General features: G+C 45.1%; 1 long non-coding RNA gene across 1 annotated transcript; it reads left to right on the top strand.

The window, feature by feature from the left end:
• Positions 1-13,950: 13,950 nt before the first annotated feature.
• On the top strand, positions 13,951-16,737 carry LOC117020747 (uncharacterized). The gene is made up of 3 exons (XR_004422731.1): positions 13,951-14,090; positions 14,401-14,478; positions 15,854-16,737. It is a non-coding gene; the product is annotated as an uncharacterized LOC117020747 (long non-coding RNA).
• The last annotated feature ends 2,147 nt before the right edge of the window (positions 16,738-18,884 follow it).

An 18,884-nucleotide genomic window follows, 5' to 3' on the forward strand; every position in this document is an offset into this window, starting at 1 on the left:
TCTCATGCTCCCTCTCCCCACCTGGTGATGAGTCACGGGCCCAGAACTTGTCCATACAAAGCCCACACCTTGCCTTCTAGGCCACCTATTGGTACCTTGCCTTCTAGGCCACCTGTTGGTACCCAGAATGCCCTACCCAGGAGTCCTGAACCCATCTTCAGAATCTCCATAGGCCTCTCCTTGGGGTCTGAGTCCCGAGGATGGATTGGCCCAGGGGTGTGCTCATGCCCAGGCTTGAGGAGTGACCAGGGGACATCTCTTCACAGACAGCTGGACACTTGAGCTGTGTCTTTAACAAGTGAGGTAGAGCTGAGGGGTGGGCAGAGAAAAGAGGTTTGGGAGAGTAGGTAGAACTCTAAGGGGTTCAAGAATTCTATGTTTGGACTTGGCATTCTGGGTCCCTCCGATGATATATTTTTCAAGGCAAGAGGATAAAAGATATTCTATAGTACAGTTTCTAGGCTGGATTTAGTTTTTAAATATTTAGAGACACGGTATGTGGGTCTCCACTTGCACTCTTGCCCAGTCTGCAAATGAGGGAGGCAGGCTTTTTGAAGCAAATGAAGACTGAGTTCCTCCGGTCAGATGGTAGGGACAGGGGAGAGAGAAGAGGAGTCTTATCCTGGAAGACATCACACCCGTGGGCTCTAACCCGCCCTAAAATGATGGCATCATTATCAGGCTTGCTGATTTTTATCCTGCATTCATACAAGGCAATTAGTCCTATTATATTACTCGTAACCACACACAGACCAAGACATCGGCAGCTTCTACCAAACCAAGAATTACTTCTAACACTTGTTATACAAACAAAGCAACCTAAATTGTTGACAGAGACTAGAACTGACTTGTTTGTTTTATCCAATAGTTAACCCACCCCCAAAGAGTTAGAGCAGATTAGGATTCAATGGTTGCTACCCAGAGCACATGACACATGCTGGAATATTTAAAAATAAATGATCACAAACACAGCAGAACAGCCAGTCTCGCAGGGTCCCTCTTTTGTTCCTCAACTGGACACAGCTAGTTTGGCACTGTGGGCAGCAGCCCTTTGAGATGAGGAATCAACCTGTCCCCAGGGGCCCCAGGGGCCCTTTGTTAGGGGCTCCCTGGCTTTTATCCTCTCCCCTCTGGAAGGGCCATGCCAGCCCCCAAAGATGATTTATAAAACTGTATCAGGCAATAATTCTGTCACTCAACAAGGCACATCCCACAAGCCTATATCCAGATTTGGGGTTCAAAATTACTGCACAATATTCATGCAAGCTCTCTTTTTTTCTGCTACTAGTCAAGCAACTTCTCTTCATCTGCACATACATTACAGGACTGAAGAATTTTCTGTTTACATCCGCTTAGGGGCTTTCCATGGGCAGGCCTGGCCACGATTCAGTACATGCTGATTTTCCAACTCTTTGCTCTAGCCGCTCTTCACAGAAACGGGAAACTCTAATAATTGTTTTATAATATTCTCAGGCATTGTGAGAATGCAACATTAACCCCAAAACAAAGCATCAGAACTAAAACCCGTGACATTAAAAACTCCCAGAGTTCTATCCAAAATTCTCTAGAAAGTCACTTAGAACCCCAGATGAATTAACTGGAAGAAAATCTTGATCATTTAGCGACGGCCAGTAGCAGTACAAATCTTAGTATACAGACATGTAAATTTTTCTTTCTTTTTTTGTAACACAACTTCTATATTAGCCTTCATTTCACCAGAGGAGTCAAAACTTTATCTCAATGAATTCAAGGTTATGTCTTTGTCTAAGGGGTGTGTGTGTGTGTGTGTGTGTGTGTGTGTGTGTGTGTGTGTGTGTGATGAGCCTGTTGGTAGCATTGTCATTCTAAAATGCAGACGTGATTGTCTAACTGCTCTACTTCAAATCCTCCAGTGGTTCCACATTGCCCACAAAGGCAGCACAAGGTCCTCTCCCCTGGACAAGTGAGGTCCTGGGATCTGCTGATGAGCCATTCGTCAGGGAGATCAACTATTTGCATGAGCAGAGAAAGCAAACATTTACGTGGACTATCCAACCACGAAGGCGTCAGGTCCTAGGAACAAAACTAACAATTTTCCAAACATTTCCAAAACCCACCTCTGACCTCTGCCTGAGCAAAAGTTCTGACCTAATTTTAGAAGATCCTGTTTGATGACTTAAATCAACTATCCTTACCCTCTTGTACTGCGGCTGCTCTAAATGGACCAATAAGAACAAGGGCATCGTTTAAAATACGTGCGAGTAGTTTCGGTATCGGCCTGCCTCCTCCTTTCTCCCTGACAGACCGTGAGGTCTCTTTTCCAAAACATGGCTTGAGCACCTCCTTCACGGCTTGAGACGTCTTCCCCGATGTCTCTGAACCTATTCTAGTCATACCGTGGCCAGTGTACGCAGCACAGATCTCGTCTTTCCCAGTAATACATGATCAAGTTGTTCTTCCCGACTTCTTTCTGGTATTATCCTATGAACTCGACTGGACAAGGTCTGCACCCCACATCCTTTGCAGCACCCCAACCACTTAGCACCATGGTCTGAACACAGAGGGAACTTAATGATATTTACAGTTTGACTTCTGGGTCCCCATTACAGCTCCTGGGTATTCATTTATCAGCAAATAAATTACTTATCAGTGAAACAGCCCAGGTTTCTGGAATGAATCAGTTGTGTTTCCACTGCTGGAAAGAACAGCACATCACACTTGCCTTGCAAAGAGGAATTTCAATAAAGGCATGTGGTCATGAGGCCGCTGACAGATCTTGCCTGAGAGTTTTGACACTTTTGTAACTCTTTGACCTGGAAAGATAAACCCACTTTTATTTGGAATCATGTGTTCCCTTAGGTTCCTTTTAGCCTAAAGACGTAAACGTCCAAGACTGTGACCCACCATAATGCTGACGACGACGACGACAAATAAATACACCTATAGTCTCGGGCTTAGCAACTGCTGGCATCATTCCTGGGAGCCCAGCACCACCGGAACCCCAGCGCCATCCCAGACGGGTTCATAGATGACTCAGAGGCTGTGCCTGCCTTGGTCGGCAGCCTGCCCAGGTGCCAAGGCTGCTTCTCTCTTGCAGTGGCGCATGTTCCCGCTGAGGCCCAGAGCCCTGCCTCTTGGGCAGAGCTGCCCTACGCCTGGCTCCCAACTCTAAGTCTGTGGGGCAGCTGGGAGTGGAGGAAGAAGCCTACCTCTGGCCTCCCTCGGTCCCCTACTCCTTGGGTGGGCAGCTTCACGAGGCAGCCCAACCCTGGGGAGCTTTTCAAGGGAGAGGGTTCCTTTGCCTCCACGCCCCACCTCCCCACCTTCCGTGCTAAGCTGGCCCTTTACCCACGCCAGCTGTGGCCTTGCCAGGCCTGGCAGAGGACCTGCACCTCTCCCTATTGCAGGGTTCAGAGTCCAACGGGCTCTGTTTAAATTTTGACTCCACCTACACCAATCACTTCTCTTTTCTGAACCTCAATGTGGTCATCTATAAACACAGAGATAATAATGCCGACCTACGGCATGGTCCTGAGGATGGGGCAGAAAAGCCAGCAGTAATGGCACAGCCTTAACAACTGAGGGATTTGTGTGTGCCAAGTGCTATCCCGTGTTTCCTACAATCTCCTTAAAGCCCAGCATGGCAACTGGCCCAGAGCAGGTGGCCAACAGCACCCTTCTCCCTCTTCTTCCTTCTCCTCTTCTCCCTCCTCCCTTTCCTAAGTCAGGTAAGACCTGAGGGTTCGGTGTCCAGTCCCACGGGAAAGCAGGGGGGCTTTGTTCCCTTCTTCTACGGGCCACCTGGGAGCACCCAGACCCCCCAGAAAAAGGAGAGCTCTTCCCTCTCTTGTCTGAGTCCCCTGCCCAACAGGGCAGCTCCATTTCTGTATCCAGCTAGGTTTCCAAGCTCCATTTCCATATGGGGCCCCCGCACCTGGCACCCCATTCCTCCAGGGAACATAGAGGGCCATAGGCTAGAGAGAAGGCTACTCTGTGATCTCCTGGACTAGAGAAAGTGCCCATGCAAGCCCTTCTCTCCCATTCCTGCACGCAGGCAGCCCTCTGTGCCAGGCACACTGTAAAACACTTGTTGGACACGGTAACCAACACTCGAGCAGTGCAGTCTCCAGTGAAACAGAAGGGTAGGAAGCAGCTGGGCCCAACTTCCACCCTGTCCTGGGGAGGCAGCTAAGAGGGAGGGGCTGCACCCCAGCATCCAGGAAGGGGTGAGTGGGCCCACGACTTGCTGGACATCAAGAGGTCATCCCACCGTGGCGCCTGAATAGCGCTGAAGGGCGTCCAGCAGATTCTGCCGTCCTTACCCTGCCTCTCGTGCCTGCATTGTCTGAACAAGGCTGCTGAACTTTCCCACTCTGGAATTTGTTCTGAGCAGTAACTAGAGGGAGAAGGTGGCCATGGGAATGGAAAGACCCTTGGAAGCTTTGAAAATACTGGGAGGAAGCAAAATTCCCCAAGTAATTTGGGATGGAGATTTGAGCCATTTGGTCAGGATATGAAAGGAAAGTGATTCCCAGAAGGCTGAATTTGGAAACCCTCTGTTGTACCTCATGTAATTCTATTATAACAACCACCCAAAGAGGGAAATAACTTATTTTCTCCACTGTGCACATAAGTAAGCCCAAGTCATTTAAGAGGTGGAAGTCATCTGGAACCAAAAGCTGGGGCCCTGACACAGGCTGTGTCTGCCCGGCTCCACCCGAGAGCTGCTCTCACACGGAGAACTTGAACCTGCCGTCAAACTCCATCCATTCCTGCACAGGCGTCCAGCGGCAGCAATTTGGTAGAATTTCATTTCTGTCTTATTCTCCATGCCAGCGCAATCGAAACCTCTTTCTCTGGGGACTGCAGTTTAGAAGTCCTGACTCTCAAGTCACATAGCCTACTTGTGTGTCCTGAACACCACCAGGACTCAGTTTCCTTATCTGTAAAATGGATAACCATAATATCTGTTTCACAGGATTGATGGGAGGATTCAATGACAAAAAGAAAAAAGAGGGAAAAGTAAAGTGTGTTGCATATAATTAGCTTGCAATAAAAATTAATTTTATTTGCCTACTTAATAGACACAGATTATTTTCCTTAAATTCCAGAAACATAGAAGAAAAATAAAGTTATACTTCAAAATAAGTTATACTGTGCACCATGTAGGTATTAAAGTCATCGCAAGAAAAATGTATGGATTTTGGAAGGACCAAGAAATCCTAATAAGGTTATTTTTCTCTATTGCTATCATTTCAATATAGATTTACATTGTTAAGTAGTATTCCCAAATACCTTTGGAGCCTGTTCATTAAATATGTTGACAACCACAAGGTATAACTTAAGAAAATCCCCAACTATCATTTAGCTATCTGTATATTTGATACACTACAATTTCTTGGCATATTTTAAATTAGGAACTTTTATTTTTAATCATAAGAGCCAACCTATTTATTGTAGGGTATTTTCAAATAAAAAGTATAAAAGAGGAAATAAGAGGTACCTGTACTCCCACCATCTAGAGATACTCGCTAATCATACTTTGATTTATTACAAACTTATCTTTTAAACAATTATTTTACTTATCAAAGTAAACGCAGTTTCACTGCATTTTATATGAGAATGTTCCATATCATTATTCTTTTAAAACACAACGTTTATACTTGTATAATATTCCGCAATAACTCTATAACATAATTTACACAATTATTTCCACATAGTTGTGTATTTAGATTGTTTCTAATTGTTCCCAATTTTAATATGGCCATATATAAATGTGTATATACTTCTCTCATTAGTTCCCACATTTCCTCAGGTCTCATAACAACCTGTGGGTCCAATAAGATCAATGAGCAATTTTGCCTGAATTAGAGTGACAGCTTCCGGGCCCCTCCCCCAGCACACAGGCGGGCACTGGCGCTGTCTTCAGATTCCACCAGTTTTTATGTTGTTGTCTATCTCACTTGGTGTGAGTATTTATGCATTTATATGCTTGCTCACAGAGTGCTGCCCCAGAACTACCCAGAGATGTTACAAAATATGTGGTTTATGTACCATACATCCTTCAAAAACTGACCCACAGGGTCTCAGAAAGTGATGATTCTCAGTCCTGGTTCAGTTAGATTCATCTGGTGAGCTTTGAAAAACACATTGATGCTCAGGCCCAGACCTAAAGATTCTGATTCAATGATTTCCTCTGGTTTTTTAAATATACTTTTTATTTTGAAATAATTATAGATTCATAGGAAGTTGCCAAAAGAGTTCAGAACAGCACTGTGAACCCTTGGTTTTCCTCACTGGTAACATCTGTACAAAACCAGGACATCGACATTGGGTATAATCCACAGATTTCACTAGTTTTACATGCCTTCGTGTGTGTGTGTGTGTGTGTGTATGTGTGTAGTTATACCACACGTGTAGATTTGTGTAACACCACCACAATGAAGATACAGACTCACTCTCTTCCATCACCACAAAGATCCTTCTGCTACCTCACCTCCTTGCACCGTCCTTAATCCCAGTCCTCCACTTATTTTTGAGTCCCCAGGAGGTGTCTCACAGAGAAATCTCAGAGATGTTTTCCCACTCAAGCCTGCGTGATGCTGGAGCTTCCTACAGGCCCCTTGAGGGAGGCCCAGGGCTGCCCCTCTGCCGTCGCTCTCCCCAAGCCCATGCCCTACTGCACAGGACACTGCCTCCAGGATTCCCAAGCAGACAAACCTCAGACATGCTACATGGGGCTGTGACATGTGTCATTTACTCAGGATGATCTGTAAGAAATAGAGAGACTGCCCACTCTCCAGTTCAGTCACACTTTGTCACTTGGGTCCCAAAGCAGATTGTACCTGCCCATAGCACACCCCCCACCTGCTCCGACTGCAGTTCCCTTATCTTTGGAGGTCACATCTAAGCCCTGGGGATAGGCAGGGCACACAATGCCCTTCCTCCTTCTCTAGGTATCAGCCTGTGGCCTCAGGGAGCCTGTGTTCAAAGCTTCCTCATCAGTTTTCAGTTTCTCTAGGATTGCCCAGGAGATTCACTGCACACACGTTCATTAGCTATGGCTAGACTAAATTGCAAAAGTACAGTTTAGGTTTGGCTGCAAACCCCCACTCCTCTCAGGATAAACTTGATGGCATTAAAAAATGATGAAATAGCCAATTTAAGCCCAGGGACGAAGTCATCAGTTTAGCACATCCAGATTCTCATTCAAAATAAAAGGTTTTCCTAAGTCTACCTTTGGTCAAAACTATTTGATTGTCTAAAGAAGATAATTCCCCTCTCTCATTCCCCTCCCCTCTAACATGAGATGTGTTCACGGTAATTAAGTTTATACATCAGTATTTAAGCCACAGAATAGCAAGAGTGGGGGAGGGAGGTGTGAGTTAGCTAAGAGAGAATTAACATCTCCTTTGGAGAGGAATTAACCAAAGGTAGATACAAGGACTCTAGAACCTCTTTGCAGGAGAGGGTAGCATGTTTTAGGTAGCACATGAATAACAGCATCATGGTAGGCAAAAGAACAATGTCGCTATTGTCTTTACTTGGAAGTTAAACATAAGTAAAGGAAAGTGTGTGATTGCCAAGTTGACAAGGGATAGACTGTGCTGGCTTTGTACCATGTAACTGAGCTAAACTGTAACTATGTTTCTCAGAATTTCCTTCCCTGTAGAGTTCCAGGTTAGACTTGGCCACAAGAGCTGTTTTGCATCAGATCTGGAAGATGGAAGTGAAGGAGTAGCCATATTTTTACTTCCTGAAGGTACTTGCAGGGCAGCAGGTGTGGCGGCAGCTGGCGAACATTGTCGCTGACCTGCTGACTTGGCTTGTGATCCTAAGGCAACACCCAGACCACACAGTTCCTCCAGCTCCTGCCAGATCTCCTCTATCAGTTTCTCTGAGCCCTGGGCCAGGTGAAAGTGTGGCTCCATGGCAAAGAGCACCAGCTTCTCCCGCAGGTGACAGCGGCTTTGAGGCTGGAGTTGATGGAGGGAGATACAGGTTCCAGTTTGCCTTTGCAGTGTCTGTGCGTCCTGGTTCTTCTCCACTCCCAGCTCCCTACTCACTGCCCATCTGGCTGACCCATAGTGACCTCAGGCTCAACACCAGATGCAGGGCCAACATCACCCATAGGCCTCCTGCCCCCAACTCCTACGAGTACAAAGGCAGGACACCTGCACTCCTTATTCTATGTCACTCACAGTGGTTCTTTATCTTTGATTGAACCCTGACATACAGAGAATTATGTATTGATTACCTCTCAGTGAAGCTATAACTGACTGAACTTGGAATTTGTTGACTGAACAGAAGATCAAGTTTTAACTGTATATTGATTGGAGTGGTAGAAGATGAGCAAGAAATAAAAATGCCGTGTGAAGATGCATGGAAATATGTATTCTCTACCCTGAACAACATATCCTAGGTAACGTCGGGCCCTTCTACTCGGACACTCAAATATCCTTTTCTCCAACCAGGAAGCAGCTTTACAGATGCAACTCATTCATTCGTTTGACAAATTATGTATTGTTTACCTCTCAGATATGTCTGCCCCACACACTATGTTCCAACTGAATTCAAATACATACCATGTTTCCCCAAAAATAAGATTTAGCAGGACCATCAGCACTAATGTGTCTTTGGAGAAAAATTAATGTAAGACCCAGTATGATATGATATGATATGATATGATATGATATGATATGATATGATATGATATGATATGATATGATATGATATGAAAGACCCGGTCTTACATTATAGTAAAATAAGGCTGGGCCTTATATTAATTTTTGCTCCAAAAGACGCATTAGAGCTGATGGTCTGGCTAGGTCTTAATTTCGGAGAAACATAATAGTAGCTATAGCTCCAAAAGCTTGCTTAGGCCTTTTCCTTCCTCTCATCCTAACCTTGGCCCGAGTCTTCTTTAATTTTATCTCCTAAAATCTAAACTCTGGGTTCTGAGGCCCTGACTCAGATCTCTGCCGTAGGAACCCTTAGGTTTCACATTCATTCATGTGCACCCTGGTGTGGATGTCAGTCTTCCTATGGACTCTGGCTTGATTTGGTCCTTCAGGTCCTGCCACCTTCCACGACCTTGGCAGGAGCTCACAGCCACAGCTCCTCCCAAAGTCACCTTCTACCTTTGACTACCTGGAGGGAGCTTTCCAGTGGGAAGGAGGTAGTTGATCTCTGGATACCGTACTCAGGGGCCCATGATTTGGAGGGGGAGTTAGCCATATACAGAAATACAAAGTAAGCCTCCCAGAAGTTCTCAGAAAAGCACAATCCCTTACACCCAACCCAAGGTAAGCAGGGGAGTCTGCCTGGATTAGATGACCTTTGTAGGACTTGTAAAAATCTAGCATAACCCCAGCTATCTTTCAAGGTCCAGATGCATGAGGAAAGTAGGAAGGGAAAAATGCTTCAGATAATGGAGACAGCCAGAGAATTGGAGTATGTGGTAAAAAGCAATTAAATTATTAAAATAGTGCAGAGAAAAGGTTAGGAAATACAGGCACGTTTCAATTTTCTGTTCTACAAAGGACTAAGGAAACTATAAACACCCAAAATAAATCTTCAGTTCATTAATCGCTTAAAACCAGTCTTTCACAAACTTCTTGTTGGGGTGACAAACACCTAAACGTGTGAAAAAGGAAAATCCAGATGAACGTTATGTGTGAGTCAGTTGCCCCCAAATTAAGGGTGCACCGTTTTCAGGAGGATGGGAGAAAAGTCCCAACTCTGAGGCTTTGGCAGCTCGCTAAGGGAAGCACGGTGCGTCTTCCAGGCTATGTGAGCTCTCCTGACAGGCTGAGCTGGTGAACACCGCCGGAGAATGCATCTTTCAACCTGATAGGTAATATAGACAACTCCTCCAGTAAAACACACAGGGGGAAAAAGGTACTGAAGATCTTTCTGTTATAAATAAAGATAGCAGCACAGTTTTAAGACAGTTTATGGCAATGGGGATTTCTCGAATTAAAAAAAAAAGATAGTTTGAAAAGACACCAGCAAAATCACTGTTCCCTCTAAAAAATTGTTTTGACTGTTTTCTACAAGACAGGTGTGGTCCTCATAGGATTCTCCACACAGGAGGATGGAGCAAACTCGAAATATTTTGAAGCTCATCTAACAAATATCATTCTAGTCAATACTTGGCGTAAGTTCCACACATCCTCACTATTTAAATAAATTCTGATTGGAAAGTTTCTCATTCATGCTAATAAAACAGTTTCTCTCAGCCTCATCAGATTAATGAAAGTAGAGATGAGTTATGTCTACATTTATTGTAGCCCCATCCAAAGGACTGTGGTCAACCTCAGGACAGCCAAATCATGACGCTGTGTGATCGTAATATTATGCCTCTGAACTGGAGCAAAGTAGTAGAAAGCCCTAAAAATGGAGGGAACATGGGATTACTTTTCACATCTAATCTGTATAAAGCCAGGTTCCACGTGGTTCAGTCCCCTAGTGATGTGGTGGTTAAAGAACACAGTCCCCACAAAAAAGGAATTTCAAAGACTCACATTCTTTATTCGAGGTTCTTGGAAACCAGGAAAAGAAGGCAAATATATGGCACATGGAAACATGCATAAATTCTCCTTTCTTCTCTGTCCATTTCACTCATATCGCCTACATTTGTTCTCAAGCGTCTCTCTCCACGATTCCCCCAAGCTTTTCACCAAACTGAGCTCCACACTTGTGTCTTCCCTCCCTTTATTGCCTCTCTTCTTTCTACCTCTCGATTGTGTACATTAATACAACCCCTCTCCCAGTGATTAAAAAATAAAATAATAAACCACTTCCTTTTTAGGTGGAAAAAGGAGGGAGGAAATGAGGCAGGAGGCCATTGCAGCATTATTTTTGGTTACCTGCAGACACTCCCACAGAACAATCTTTATTCCATTGAGCAACCTCCCTGCTATATGGTGATAAGAGAACTTAATGTATACTGAGATCAAGAGCAGGAAACCCAATTCAGAGATAGAAACTAATCCAGAGTCTCGCATCATTAAAAAATACCTTTCAACCGTCTTTTGTTGGTTGATGTATTATTTCTTTATTGTAAGAGAGTACATATAAGATATTAAATAGCATATGCTTTGAAAATTAAGGTGAGGCAACATAAAACTGGATTTAATAAATGCAACAAATAAAAATAACTGTAACAAATTATAAATGCTGATATGTATCCAATGACATCTCTTAACAGTGTAATAGAGATTCCATGCTATATAATTTGCAGGGGGTGAAGGGCCAGATAAAACAATGTTCTCACTTATATAAAGGTTACACCCTAACTCCAGCATGGGAAAACATCATATAATTCATCCATCTTAAACCCAAGCTGCTGTGCCAGCTCCTAGGGCCATACCAATGTTCTAACATCTGTGAAGCCAGTTTTATAGTTTTCTAAGGCAAAATTTTAAGTAAAATCTTATTATTCTACATGCACTCTGGGACAGGTTTTTAACTTCTCTGATCCTAGTGGAGACTGGGGAAGGGCAGGACCCCTTAAGGAATGAGGGCTGCTGAGCTCATCTGCACAGCTTGGCAGAAGCATCAAAACTGGCAGAGGAGAGAGGCCTGGTAAGGAACTGGGAGTCAGAGCCCCAACAAACTACTCGAAGTCAAAAAGGTGTGGAGAGAAGGAACAGCAGGAACCTAACAGCTTGAAGTGGCATTTCTGGTGTGCATTCAGGCAGCTTTTTCCATCTGTTTGGGGAAAGGCCTCCCTTACATAAAAGCTCATATATCCCTGCGGAGTATGCACATACCCGGGGAGATGCCCCGCCCCCCGACCTGCTCACCAGTGCAACTCAGCACCGTGTATATTTCAGGGTCCCCTGCAAACAGCTCTGCCCTGCAAATAAGCTGACGCAGCCCTGCAGCCAGCAGTCTCTGACCTCCTCCTCAAACGGACAAAGCTTTCCTCCCGGCAGGAAAGGGATGATGAGATATATATGAGTATGTAGTTTTAGTCTGATCAAATGCTACAACAAATTACCATAGACCAGGTGTCTTAGACAATAAAAACATTTATTTCTGTCTGGAGGCTGGAAGTTCAAGATCAAGGTGCCAGCGGATTTGGGTTCTGCTGAGAACCCTCCTCCTGGTTTACAGTCACTTTCTCCCTGTGTCTTCAAATGGCAGAGTGCAAGAAAGAAGCAAGCTCTCCTATATCTTCTTCTAAGGGCACTAATTCTATTCACGAGGGTTCCACCCTCATCACCTAGTCACCTCCCAAAAGTCCCACCTCCTAATACTGGCACATTGCGGCTAGGATTTCAATATACAGATTTGGGGGGAGACCAAAACATTCAGTCCGTTATACACACAGACACACACACACACACACACACACACACACACACACACACAATTTGTAGGCACGGGACTCTTAAATCACACGGTGTGAATTCTCTTGATGGTCCAAAACAGTCTGTGGTTACACACTTATTTCAGCAGAGTTCTACTGAACAATTAAGTCATATAAGCGCACAGTGGAAAGTTTGCGAACTTAATTTTCCGAACTTCATATATTAAAGTCGAGAGTTTTTTGTTTTTGTTTTTAATTTTAGGATACCATGCTTTGTTAAGACAGTCCCATGATACCACTACTTATATGAACTTGAGGAAGCCACTGTTCAGAGCTTGTTTTCTCACCTGAAAATTGGGGATGACAAAACCCACCTTGTAGGCCTTTCATGAATACTAAACGGATGAATACATAAAAAGCAATAGCCAGAAGTGGTAACAAGAGAGACTCGAATTTAGAAAAAGGATTTGCTTGGCTCTAGCAGATGTTCTCCAAAGGCAAAAAATTAGATTGGTGAGAAAGACAGTGGCTTGTTGATACGGGGCTTTGAGGGCTGTCTGTCTGAAAAGTTTGATTTTGCAATCTCAGTCTGTTTGAAGCTTCTATAAGGGGACAAGTAGTCACAAAGCAGCATCTTGTAGTGCGGCCTGCAAGGATGCTTGTAAAACACGCAAAGCTTATTAAAAATTCCCAGCAGATCTCTTCCCCTGGATTCCTTCCCCGCCCCACCCCACTGAGCCAGTGCACGTGCGAGGGAAACAAAGAAGCAATTCTGAAGCACAAAGGAGCTGCCCAACTCGCCCAGTAGTTTTCCCCAGGCGGCGAAAACGTGCTTCCAGACATGCTTGGCTGGAACTGACTGGGAATCAGGCGACGTTCACTGAACAGGTTGAGAATGATTTGTCTCTAGCTTTGGGAAATTATGACATCATCTTTTGGCATTTTAAATATTCAGTTGTTTACATTAACAAGCTTCTTGCCATTCATTTCTTTTCTGGATTGAATAAAATAGGCCCATTTTCACCTTGTATTAAACTCTTGTGTAAAAAAGCCTTATAAGACCCATTTGAGAAAAACAACTCATGGTATGAGGTAAAGAAAGCACTAGACGGAAAGACTACAGAGCCGGGTTCCAGGTGCCTCATTGGGGACACCAGAAACAATTCATAAACACGGGCCAGCCTCCATGTCCTCGGCTGTCAGCTGAACTGAGACATCTTTAAGGTTCCTTTCAGTTCAGAGAACTACAGGACTTAGGGACAAATGGCTGATTCTAGTAAGGGCTTGACTGTCACCTGTGGTTTCTGCTCCTTCCAAAGAGAGGGGATTAGCTGCTATTTAGACACAGGAATGCAGCGCTTTGATTATTTTGGTGTCTGTTTTCACAGGCATTGAAGCTGAACCCTGCTGCCAGCCTTGAGACCTGACTGCACCTCTCCTCTCATTTGAAACTAAGCAGGCCTGGCTGATACGCGACACCACAGAGGGGCCGGCCCCCCACCAGACACTGCTACCATTAAACCCCATCTCATTGCTTACTGGGTGTGTGGCCTTGGTTAACCACAAACCCGCCTAAACGCCTCACTGGCAGGCCAGCTGAAAGCCGTTGCTTCTTATCCAGCCCCTAAGGGACATGATTAGAAGAGTTACTTAAAACGTCAGAATGTTGCCTTCCTAAAGCCATGGCTGTACCCCACAGGGACTCTAGGCAAGATGGCTGGTCCCAGCTACTTCACTCCTAGATGAAATCGAAGTCACCTGGTTTCCTTGGGGCGGCATGGCGTGGAGAATGGTGAGTGAAACTAAAGCTGTTTTGGCAGTTAACTGAGGTTCTCAAAGCAGGTGGCAAAGGAAGAAAGCTTTGGCTTTATTTAAAAGGGCAGTTAAAGTTCAAGGAGGAAAGAAAGTGTTGTTATTCTTAATTTTTCACACTCCCCCTGACCCCAGCCTCCATTCCGCAAATAGCCCAGGGTCCCGTTTGCTGCCAGCAGAGGTATATGGATACCTCTGGAAAGCTATGAATGATTTACAAACTGGGTCAATAATTAAGTTGTCGGGGAATGTGTACAACGCATAACCGGCCTTAACTCTTTATATTTCAGAAGACATGCTCCCAGAGCTGGGAAGAGAAGAATGATTGGAAACAAAACAAGATCCACACAGAGTTGAAATGCTTCAAGGTAGTAACATATGTCAATCCACCATGTGAGACAAGCTGAGGTGTATGTGGTGTGTCCCACCTTGGTTTGTGATGATCTCCAGGACAAAGGAAAAAGTTTATCTGTTAAAGTGCCCGAATCCACAGCTTCTGTCCTTCCTCTGCTCGGGGGAGCCGGATGAGTTCGAGTGGGCTGTGTCCCTGGACCTGGCTGGAGCTCCCTCAAGGAAAATCTCAACAAAGATTTCAGTTGTGGTGAATCCAGATCATTCCTAAGGAAAAATCACCCACACTTTGGTTTTGGGGAAGGGTGTTTGTTTTAGAGCAGGCTCTCTGTGTCTTATCCATGGAGGCACAGCTTCAGTCATCCACTCTAATTAAGGGGTCAAGGCTAAAACTCTGAAAAAGTCAACAACATGTGCCTGTGCATAAGTGTAGGCTAAAGAAGGTCAGAGAAGAAAGTCAGCCAGGGCGTGGGAAATCCTCTCAGGTTGGGCAGGGCTGGAGTGGGCCTCAAATGATGGGGGAAGTGGGGCAGGATGCTTCAGGGATAGACAGTAGCTTCTTTCACACAATCATTCCAGCAACAAACCTATGCTGAGTCTTGCCTTCCATGAGTCGGACCTGGGGATAGGTGCTGGGGACACGCTAGTGAGAGAGAAAGATAATGCCTGTTAGAACTGAGTTGTGTCTCCCCAAACTCATCTAGCGAAGCCCTAACCCCCAGGACCTCGGAATGTGACAATGTTTGCAGATGGGCCTTTAAAGCAGTGCTTACATTAAAACGAGGCCACTAGGGTGGGTCCTAGGCCAATGGGACTGGTGTCCTTAGAAGAAATTTGAACACATAAGATGACACCGGGATGCACGTGGACACAGAGGTTCCGCCATGTGAGACCACAGCGAGAAGGCGGCCATCGGCAAGCCACGGAGGGAGGTTCTGAGAGCACCCAAAGAGTGGAACTGAGTACAGGGAGCACCCCAAGGCCCAGAGAGCAGCCCAGATGGGCGGAGAGCATGGAGAAACTGACCTGAGCCCCACTGCAGAGTGGTGGGAATGAGGCCGACAACCTGGGAACTCCAGATTTCAGAGATCCTAGAAACGGGCAGAAGTATTCACACTCGATCTCCAAGGCAATGCAGAGCTATTTTATGTTTCTAAGTGGAGGAACAGCACAAGGAGAGCAGTACTTTAGGGAGGCTTTTCTTGCAAGCATGTGCTAAGAGGTGGCAGGCCTCAAGGCACGGGGAAAGGAGATGCAGGGAGGAGGGCTGAACAAAAGTGGGAGAAGGCTGAGCGAATGGAGGGGCGAGCCAGTGCATGGAAAGCATTTTGAAGAAGTGACAGGTCTGGGTGATTAACAGGAAACTCTTTTTTAATTATCTCGTCCCTGTAGCGGCCCATCAATGATGCTGCTGGCTGACAGGAAAGCCCTTCCTGGATCCATCTCCAAGGGTCAAGTGGTTACCATGGCACCCAGCTTTGTGGGAGGGGCACAAAGACCAAATGGAGAGTTCACCTCACACCTTCCTTCTTCATCCCTGTGTTGTGCGCTACTGAGACCCACAAAGCTTCTCAAATCCGCACAGTAGGTATCATCAGAATGCTGGCAGAAAGCATTTGATTATGGCTTTGAGACTCAGTCAGAAAGTAAGACCTGGATAATGTTCATAAAGCCATGTTGCAGAGGATTTCTCTCTGAGGTCCTTCCAACTTCTTGCTGTGCTTTCAGCTGTTCACAGCCAGGGTGGCAGGAGAGAGGATGCGGTTAAAAGAAATGATTGAAGTAACTGAACTTCCCGTACCTCCCCCTGAAGGGACGTTCCTGTCTGATTGACAGAAGCAGGCCAGTCGTTGCTTAGATCTGCTGGGAAGGAAATGAAACTATGAAAAACACTGGGGCTAATGTTCCAGAGTGCTTGCTGACAGCCAAAGCCCCTCGACTCACAGAAACTACCACATAGAGAAAGCTGTAAGTGGGAGATCCTGGACTGTCAAGTGCTGGATGGAGCCTGTCATCCATGTTAAGGAGACAGGACGCGGAGCCCCTGGTGAGGGAACCATGGCTCCATGAGCCAGACTTCACAACTGCAGACAGCGGCCCAGGCCAGAGCTCACTGTAAGGCACAGACAGGAGAATGTCAGCCTCATTTGCCATCCATCAGCAGCCGATGGTGAACTTGGAGGTCAAATTAGAGGCACTGCTCTCTGAGAAACCCACAGTTGAAGCAGTAGGTAAAAGCTAATATAAGCACACGTGGAAATAAAACACAAGTGAGAGAGTCAAGAAAAAAAATTGTCACGGCAGCTGACTCTAAACGCATTTTTTGAATACTGGGCGAGGGGCAGTATTTTTAAAAAGCAAACTGTTTTAGTAAACTATTTTGTACATGGTTGCAGGTTTTATCATTATCGTTTTTTAAAATCACTTTTAGAACTACACGGCTCCAAACGCTCCATTTTGCCCTGGCCAGAACAGGTGGTAAATGTTCTTCGTAATCCAAGTATGGTCTGAGGCTCAGGTGCATTGGCACCTCCCAGGAGCCTGATACCACTGGAGAATCTGCTGGCTTGCTTTAAGCAAGGGGTAACCTTATAGCCAGCTCAGTGCCCACTTCCACTCCCCCCCACTCCCCCACCCCCCCCCCAGGAGAATTAGCAACAGCCCCTGGGCCACAGCAAGCTGGTGAGTAACGGAGAGGTAGAGAAAGACAGCTCATGGCTAAAAGAACAACACAAGTACCTCCCCCTCTAGGTGCTGTCATACATTCTCAGCCTTTATCCATAGAAAGCCAAGGCCCAGAGTAACGTAGATCATGCAAAAGAAGGCTAAGCAATGCAAAAGAGAAAAAAACATTTCTTTTTCCGATTAACAAGGGGGATTGGGCACCTTCTAAAAATTGTGCTTGGTGGTATATGCCACATACGTAATTTTCCTTTTGCTTCCTTTTCCAAAGAGGCTGCACCAGGACTATCCAAGATAATTACTTTGCTTTCAGCCTGGTTACACTGCAATTGTTCATGGTACTTACAACCCCACCTGTAAGATCAGTGAGCTGCACCGAACCAAGAAAGAGATTTTGTTCATTCAAAGCTGTGCTTGAATTCTTGCTATTCTAGTTAACAGTGACCCTAGGCAAGTAGGTCTCTTATTTCCTGAAGTGGAGATAGTAAAGTATAAAATATTGAGTGTTAATTATAATTAATTTCTCATCATTGAGTGGAAGTGTAGCAGCATAGCTTAGCCTGACCTGCCTAGTAACAGCTCCACTATTAGCTCTGCAGGTGAGAAGGCTAAACCTTTGACAGTTACGGCTCAATGTCCTACTAGAAAGTGGCAAAGCCCTGACTGGTACGGAGATGCCAGGTCTGTCTCTCAAGAGTGCAGAAGATGGTTAAACCTGATACCATCACCTTGATGCACTAAAGGCATTCTCTCCCTCCCACTTCCCTCTACTCTGCCCTGTAATTAATGCTCCCACACTTGAAGATGGAATTACAAGTGAATCAGGTTTACGAAGGGTACTCATAGACAATTTATGTTAGGAGAGTAATCAATGTTCACATCATTTATCTTACTACCCTTTTGACTGCAAAAGTCATTACTGAGATTTTCAATTGTGATCTGTACAATCTTCGCTCTCCTTCACTTCTGAATCATTTGATTGTTCACCCCTGAAAAATCTAACTCTTCGTGTCAACAAGAAAAAAATCTCAAAATGAGATGGTAAATCAAACATCCCATTCGTTCTCAGACTATAAAATAACTAACCACTCTCTCTCCCTCTCCACGCCCCCCTTCCCTCTCCTCCCTGCCTTCTTTTTTTTTTTTTTTTTTTTTTTTTTTTTTAGTGCAAGTGAAACCAAGTGAGCTTCAGGCTCCCTCCCAGGCTGGAGAATAAGTACACCCTTAGCTTGAGTGAAACCGAGAAGGTTGAAACTGAAAGATGGAATAGATTTGAATTAAAAAAACTTTGTCTCAAACAAAAGCATTTAAGAAAGTTCAGCAAAGTTGAGGCATGCTGAGAATGCTGTATTTCCTGGTATCTTCTGATTAGCTTTTAAGATAATTAGTGGAAATGGGAGTATTGCTTGAGCAAGGACCACATTCCTGGAGAGAAGCAGGAAGGAGAGAGCTGAGAATCCTGAGACGTAACCCCACTGGCTCGCTGGCTTCTTCTGCACCTGTATATTCTCTCTGGCTTCTGTGACATCCGGGTGACCCTAGGAGCAAGACTTTGATGTGTGGGTTAGGTGGCTGCTCAAGCCCCTAGTACTAGGCGTGCATTATCCATACCAATGCATCACACCCCTTTCCTGGGAGAGAAATTTGCTATCCCCTTATCAGGAAGTGGGGGAGAATTGCTGTAAGCACACACCAGTCCTCATAACGATCCAATGGGGCACCTATTATTATTCCTATTTTG

This window comes from Rhinolophus ferrumequinum, chromosome 3 (genome assembly GCF_004115265.2).
Source record: "Rhinolophus ferrumequinum isolate MPI-CBG mRhiFer1 chromosome 3, mRhiFer1_v1.p, whole genome shotgun sequence".
In the NCBI taxonomy this organism is placed as follows: domain Eukaryota; kingdom Metazoa; phylum Chordata; class Mammalia; order Chiroptera; family Rhinolophidae; genus Rhinolophus; species Rhinolophus ferrumequinum.